Below are 6745 nucleotides of genomic sequence, written 5' to 3' on the forward strand. Positions count from 1 at the left end.
CCACCCTCCTGCATCCCAAACCTCTCATACCCAGCCCCCGCCCCATAGCCCGCACCCCCAGCTGGAACCTGCACCCCCTTCCCACACCCCTGCCCCCATTTTTGAGCATTCATGGCCCACCATACAATTTCTATTCCCTGATGTGGCCCTCAGGCCAAAAGTTTGCCCACCCTTGCTTTAGAGCTCTTTGCTCCCCTTTTGCTGTTCTGTCTTGGCAAGTTCTTGCTTAGGCCTCCATGTTTGCTTGCTTGCTTTCCATTTGTTGTAACACAACAGAAAAAGAATTACCTCAGAAGCTAAAGGAAAATATAAGCTCTAATGAAATCATCCTCCAAACTCTTCATTCAACACCTTGGGTGTGATTCTCAGTTATTCCATCCATGAGCTTGGGGCAGGGATTGAGGAGCCATGCAGGGACCTGGCCAAGCCTCAGTGTAAGTTAAACCAGCCTTAGGGCTGTTCTAACTTATGCTGTATATCCCATGGTCTGCTCTAGGCTCTGGAAATCGGAGAGCAGCCATAGCACAGTGTGCACTCCTGTCATACCACTGAGCCACTCCATATGCCAGTGGCTGGGAACAGAGCCAATGTGGAGCCTTTACACACCAGTTGTTTCCTGGCTGTGTGCACATGGGGTACTTTCAGGGGAACATTTCCACCCATTTTAAGGCCATTTCATGATACCACAGTGGCATAAAAAGACCACAGGCATTTTACGTTCTCATCAGTGTGGCTAATCCAGCACTTATACTGTAGTTTATACTTTAAAGGGATTCACAGAGTGGTAGAACAGCAGATATCTTCCTCATTTCCCTTCTTGGGCTCTGCTCCTTTCTGTCCTTTCCCCTACCCAACCACTGCTGAAGTGCAAGTATTCTCTTCTGCAGCTTTTCCCATTTGGAACCGCCCTTCCTGTGTGTCTTCCTCATCCTGATGCTTCATCACTTGGAACATTTAAAACAAGACAAAATACTGACGAATATACTACAGAGGGCAAGCCTGGCCCCCAAGGTGATACAGTTGTCATGAAAGAACTATACTCAATAAAGCTGTTTAAAAATACTTTTGATCACATTTGACCGGTTCGCCTTTTCTATGCACCCCTCCAAAGCCCCCTCCTTCCCCTCTTCAGTGGTTTTCACATATTTATGCAAAGCATGGGGCAATTCTGCCTTTGAATGCATGAAGAAGTTACTGGGACCCATGCATGTGTGTATCCAAAGATAGAAACTGGCTCTTATGTTTAGGGCTTGCCCTTTGGGAGCCTACACCCCTGCTATGCTATGCTACCACTGTGTTCCTAATTTCTATGTTGTTGACTTGTTGTTTTTACTTTTATCTCACTTCCTTCACTTTTCCATTAAGCTATGGATGCAAGTTTCATTTTGTTTCTTTATCATCTTTTACATCTATATTAGATAAAATAAATTAAAGCTACTGCACTTACAACCATCTCCCAGGAGGAACCAACAGAATTATGGTAGTGTCACACCTACACTCCTTGCTTGTACCTGCGAGAAGATTAAGTCTTTGATAGTTCTCCTCTAGCTCTGGGGGAAATAAATATCTTGTATTTATTTTGCAACTTTCATCCAGAGACTGTTCAAATCACTTCTATCATTACAATAACAGCCAACTCTGAGGTTGAACATTGAGGCAGTTTAATAGCAGCACTACACAGCGGTGTGGAACAGGAAGTAAAGATACTATATCCAGCTGAGACTACCTGTGGAATTAAAGAGAGGCAGAACGTAATTCTCTGAATTGGAATTTAGCCAGAACACCAAGAAATCTTTAATGACCACAAGAAGTCAGAACCATGTTTTTATATCTCATCCAAAAGACAGTACCTGCAGCACAATGCTGGGAACTGCATACTAAAGTACAACAGCTAACTTCTTGCAGCACCTGTGTATTCCTTTTCATTCATCTAGTGCCTAATCCTGCATCTGCTTGCTTGTGAAATCAGATGAGTTCACAGGCAGAAATATAATGGCTGCAGATGAAATAGAAAAAGAACTAAGTCACTGCCCTTTCTCAAGACCCAGACATTCAGATCATACAGTATTAATTCATGTATTTCTTGAGTTGATGCATTCATATCACTGAGAACACTGCTGAGCCCATTCACTTTACTTACATTTTTTAGATGAGGCAGCCTGCACTCTGGTACCTGCGTGAAGATAAAATGTGATAGCTCTCCTCTAGCTCTAAAGGAAATAAATATCTTGTATTTATATAACAACTATGAATCCTCTCCCTCCCACTCCCCCCAAACATCTCCAAGAAGGGGGAAAAAACCCTGCAGAGTTACAGCTGTACCAAGGGTCGATCAGAGAACAGAGCATGACCAGGAGCACACTGAAGTTAGAGGTTCATGCATTTGGTTCCTAGGTACTACTGTGATTAGCAAAATATAATTATGTGGTTAAGATAATACAGATAATTTGGATGTTTTGACCCTATGAACAGTCGGATGCAAACTCCTTCTAAGACTATCAGGAGTTGAAGGTCATGCCACATGTCATCGGAAAGGTATATTTTGCTAAGGCTGCAACAATGTCTTTAATTGGACCTATTATATCGGTGTCATTATTTTTATGCACATAGTATGGTGGACATTCAAACAAATGGGTGATTTTTTTAGTGCCACAGATTTTCTGGAATCGTATCTCCAACAAACAGAACTCAATCATTTTTGAGTTTTTATGTATTACCTGGGCCTCAGAAGTGGAACTTGCTGGCAATAACACTTATGCATCCTTTTGTGCCCAGGGGGCAAAATATGCGTATGGCCTCAGTGTTAAAATGGGCTTTCCAGCTACAGCAGCCCATGTGGTGCAATACCAAACACTTACCATTTAGTGGCAGCAGGAGAACGAGAAGGTGCCCTCTAAAATAGGTAACAGAAGAACAGCTCAAGGTCACTGACATCACCAAGGTATCAAAGCTACACAGAGGATATGCACTATTAAAAACAGAGATCCCAGTCCTCTTCCCATTGAAGGCAATGGAATTTTTACCCTTGACTTCAGTTGGGGAAGAATTAGGCTCAGAAGATACAAACCATGCCCTCAGCCCCTCTGCATCACTTGTCATTATTTATTCACTTGTAACTGTTTCACAGTGGAAAACTCTGATTGACCAAAAGATACTAGTCAGAAATGGAGAGTGACCAATTCATTATACAGCACAAATCAAAATTAGAGTGAATGATTTAGATTTGGAGAACAAAGCCAACAATTCCTTACTGACATCTGTAAGACACCAAACATTCTCATGGAAATGTATAATTCCAAGCTTGCAGCACCACTGTGAAATCTTTCTCATGTCCTCCCTTAATTGCACTGCGACCCCCAGTTGAGGTCTGGGAGACAAAATGGAAAAAGTCTGGCACAAATATTTAACTAATTTGAGATGGGTGTTTCTAATTACTAGCTAATTATTTTATGCCAGTCATAAAAGATTGTTTGGGTCTTTTCAGAGGGTTACATGAGAATAATGCAGTTCAGCCAAATAAATGGGTAAGTGAAACAAGTCTCTGTGCTCATTAATATTAATAAATGATCAAGAACCAGCATCTCTTTGAAAATATGAGATCAACAGAACTCCAAGAGGGATTCAATACAATTAGTGCTGTGATGACGTGTTAAGCCTCTATTTCATACAGCATGTCTGGGAAGTGCTCTCTTGTTTGGGGGAGAAAGGTGGGTGTAATCCCTCCAAAAGTTGTAACTAACAAGGTGATGGTTCCAGATAAATCAGCAGGTAGGTAGGTAGGTATAACTCTCAGAGTTGGCTTTCAATAAATGATTAGATTGCTTTTGGGGGAGGTGCACATGCACAGCACCACCTCAGTTAACTTATTTATCTAGTAAAAATGGTTGGATTGTGGCTGAAAAACCAAGTACTTCCCTTCTGGCTTCCTCTTCCTGACAACCCGGGCCCAGCTCCTTTTTGCCTAGCAATCTACACCTTTTTCAGATGGGACTGGCTGGCCAGTTTCACTCCCAGTCCTGAATGATCCTGAGCGGTGTATCCTTTCTCTGTACCCAACAGCATTATTTCAAAGCTAAGACCAGTGTCTCACACTCCCATTCTGTCTCCTTATCACTCCACCTCTTCCCTGCTAGGATGAAACAGCAGACTTTCTTAAGGGCCTGATTATGACTGTCAGTGTATGTGAATGCAGGGTGTGTGTGTCATAGACTCTACATCTAGGCAGGCAGGTGTGTTGTATTGCTCTGTTGCTGTTGCGCAACTGCCTCAGAGGGGAGGGCTGCAGGATTCAGATTCCTCACCATGGCTGTGCAGATCCTTGCTGCAAACACAGGGAGAGCTGGGATTTAGCCCCAGATTTATACACGCTGGGCCAAATTCTGCCCTCCCTCTGTGTAACCCCACTGAATTTGTTCCAGTGATTTCTCTGAATGCCCCTTAGAGGCTTTTCGGTCTATGCTCATAAGTGACTGGCCATCATCCAACATAAGCTAAAACCTCCCTCTGTGTCTTGAAAGGCAGAGAATATGGAGATCTGGGTCTCCCACTCCACCATTGATGTGTTCTCCTGCCTTCACCCAGGGCAGCTTCTCTTCCTTTGTCATCTGTTTTTCGCTTGCCTGGTGTCAACCTCCTCCTAGCCCTGGCCAAAATGGCCATCTACAAAACCAGGGAGAGGAGGTTGGCTGACGGGGTTTCCTGCGACTGTGGAGCCTATTTCTGCTCCTCAGTCTGTTCACGCATCCGGGCAGAGTTCCTCTGGGCAGCGTCTGCTGACTCCCCTTGACACTGAGGAGCAGTGGGCACTGTCCGGGGTTCTCTGCTCCGTGTCCCCATCAGGTTCCCTTCATTTAGCCCTGTGACCTCGCTCCCATTCCTGTTATCTCCTTAGTTGTTCCCCACAATTATTTGAAATCCTGGACCTGTGGATCCTACCCTTAGGCTGGGGGGAGGTCCTTTAGTACTTCCTGGATCCCAACAGGACTAGCTGATAAACATGTCCTTTTCCTTAACCGTCTTTCTTGGCTAGATCGTCTCATCCTTTTCCTGTAATGTAATACACCATCTTTAGAGGATTTGTCTCTGCTAGAGCTTTTTAATACTAATTAATTGATTGACTATTAATTTGAGTTAGCTAACACAGTTGTACATGCTAGTTTGGACATCACAAATACCTAGGGTTAACCACAAACATTTGTGTCCTGCCACAGATGTCGGTGGAATGTTTAGACTAGCGTGTACAAATGTGCTGGAGAACACAAGTTAACTAGCAATGAACTAGAGTTAAAAATATCTCAGGGAGGCATACCCTTAGCTGCAGGATAAGGCCGCCTCTTTCCCTGTCAGACACGGAGCTGCTTCCTTCGTAGTTTGTGTTAATAGTGTGCCTGTCTTTTCCACATGTAATGTCTTTCTTACTCATGACTTTAGACTGTATCTGCACTGGCAAAAATGGGACCCATCATTCACCACCAGTGCAGCTCCACCTATTGTAGCCATGACACAGAGAACCCTTGGCAAAGGGTCCCCTGCAAACAGCTCTCACCTCAGACCTGACAAGCTCACTACCCCAGACAAGTCTTACAGGATTGTTATTCATAAGAGTTACATGGACGGTATCTACAGAAAGCTCATTACTTGTCAAGACTCATAATCATTGTGAGATGAATGTACAGGTAATATTTAAGGAATAATGTATGTATATTGACAGCATGCTTTATGGACTTGGAGTAGAAGGTGGTCAGCAGGGGTGATGTGTTTAATGATGACCTGTTCAAGCCAGAGGGTGTTGTTACTCCAGCCTAGTCAGCCAGCAAGGTAATGCAAGGTTCTATAGCAGTGGTACCCAAACTTTTGAGGGTCATGCCCCCCTTACCTCTGTCCGTTCCTCCCCTCCTCCCCCCCCGGAGCTGGGGCTGGTGATATGGCTAGTGCAGGGTGAGGGGGGGACGCGGACAGGGGTAAAGGAGCCAAGGCTGGAGCTGCAGCTGGGAGTGGGTCTGGGGCCAGGAGTCAGACCGAGGTTGGGGGCGGCGGTAGGAGTGAAGCTATATATAGGGTTAGAGGACAGGGAAGCAAAAACTCCTGAGCCCTTTCTGCACTATAGCTGCAAGAACATCGTTAGAGCTGCCACCAGCGGTGAATTACAGGTCCTAGTTCCCCAGGTTGTGGGAGGGTCCCAGAACTCGGGCTCCAGCCTGAGCCCAAATGTCTACACTGCAGTTTTATAGTCCCACAGCCCACACCTCATGAGCCCCAGTCAGTTGACTTGGGCCAGCCGCAGGTGTTTTATTGCAGTATAGACATACCCTTAGCTAATCTTCCCCAGGGAAATAAATGGTGTACAAAAACAACAGCACAGCTCGAATGATTTCTCCCTTTTCTACAATCCTGAGATTTTATAATTGCTCCCTCCATGGCCATTTTGCTTTGTAATATGCAGAGTAAAGATTTCCATTATAGTTATGTTTATTTAATCACTATCATTTTTTTAAGTGAAGTTAGAGCTGGTGATAGTGCCAGGCTGCCAGCCCTAAAGAATTTAATCACAGAATAGTGATGTTGAAAGATTCCCCACTACAATCCCTTGCCAGTGTGTCTCAGTCCTGAGCTAGACGGCCCAACTCTAGGAGTGAGAAAGATACTCAGTATCTATGGTCCAGTCAGTCCTTGGCCCCTCTTTTGACATAGGTTGGAGCAGGGCAATTAGCCCGAACTTTAGAGGTGTTTTTGGTGATATGGAAAC

General features: G+C 44.6%; 1 long non-coding RNA gene across 1 annotated transcript; it reads right to left on the minus strand.

Annotated features, from left to right (window-relative positions):
- Positions 1 to 1880: 1880 nt before the first annotated feature.
- On the minus strand, positions 1881 to 3168 carry LOC119850179. The gene is made up of 3 exons (XR_005290749.2): positions 2859 to 3168; positions 2141 to 2173; positions 1881 to 1996 (listed from the first exon to the last, which is right to left on the minus strand). It is a non-coding gene; the product is annotated as an uncharacterized LOC119850179 (long non-coding RNA).
- Between the last annotated feature and the right edge of the window lie 3577 nt (positions 3169 to 6745).

The sequence above is a fragment of the Dermochelys coriacea genome, chromosome 1, assembly GCF_009764565.3.
Source record: "Dermochelys coriacea isolate rDerCor1 chromosome 1, rDerCor1.pri.v4, whole genome shotgun sequence".
Lineage (NCBI taxonomy): Eukaryota > Metazoa > Chordata > Testudines > Dermochelyidae > Dermochelys > Dermochelys coriacea.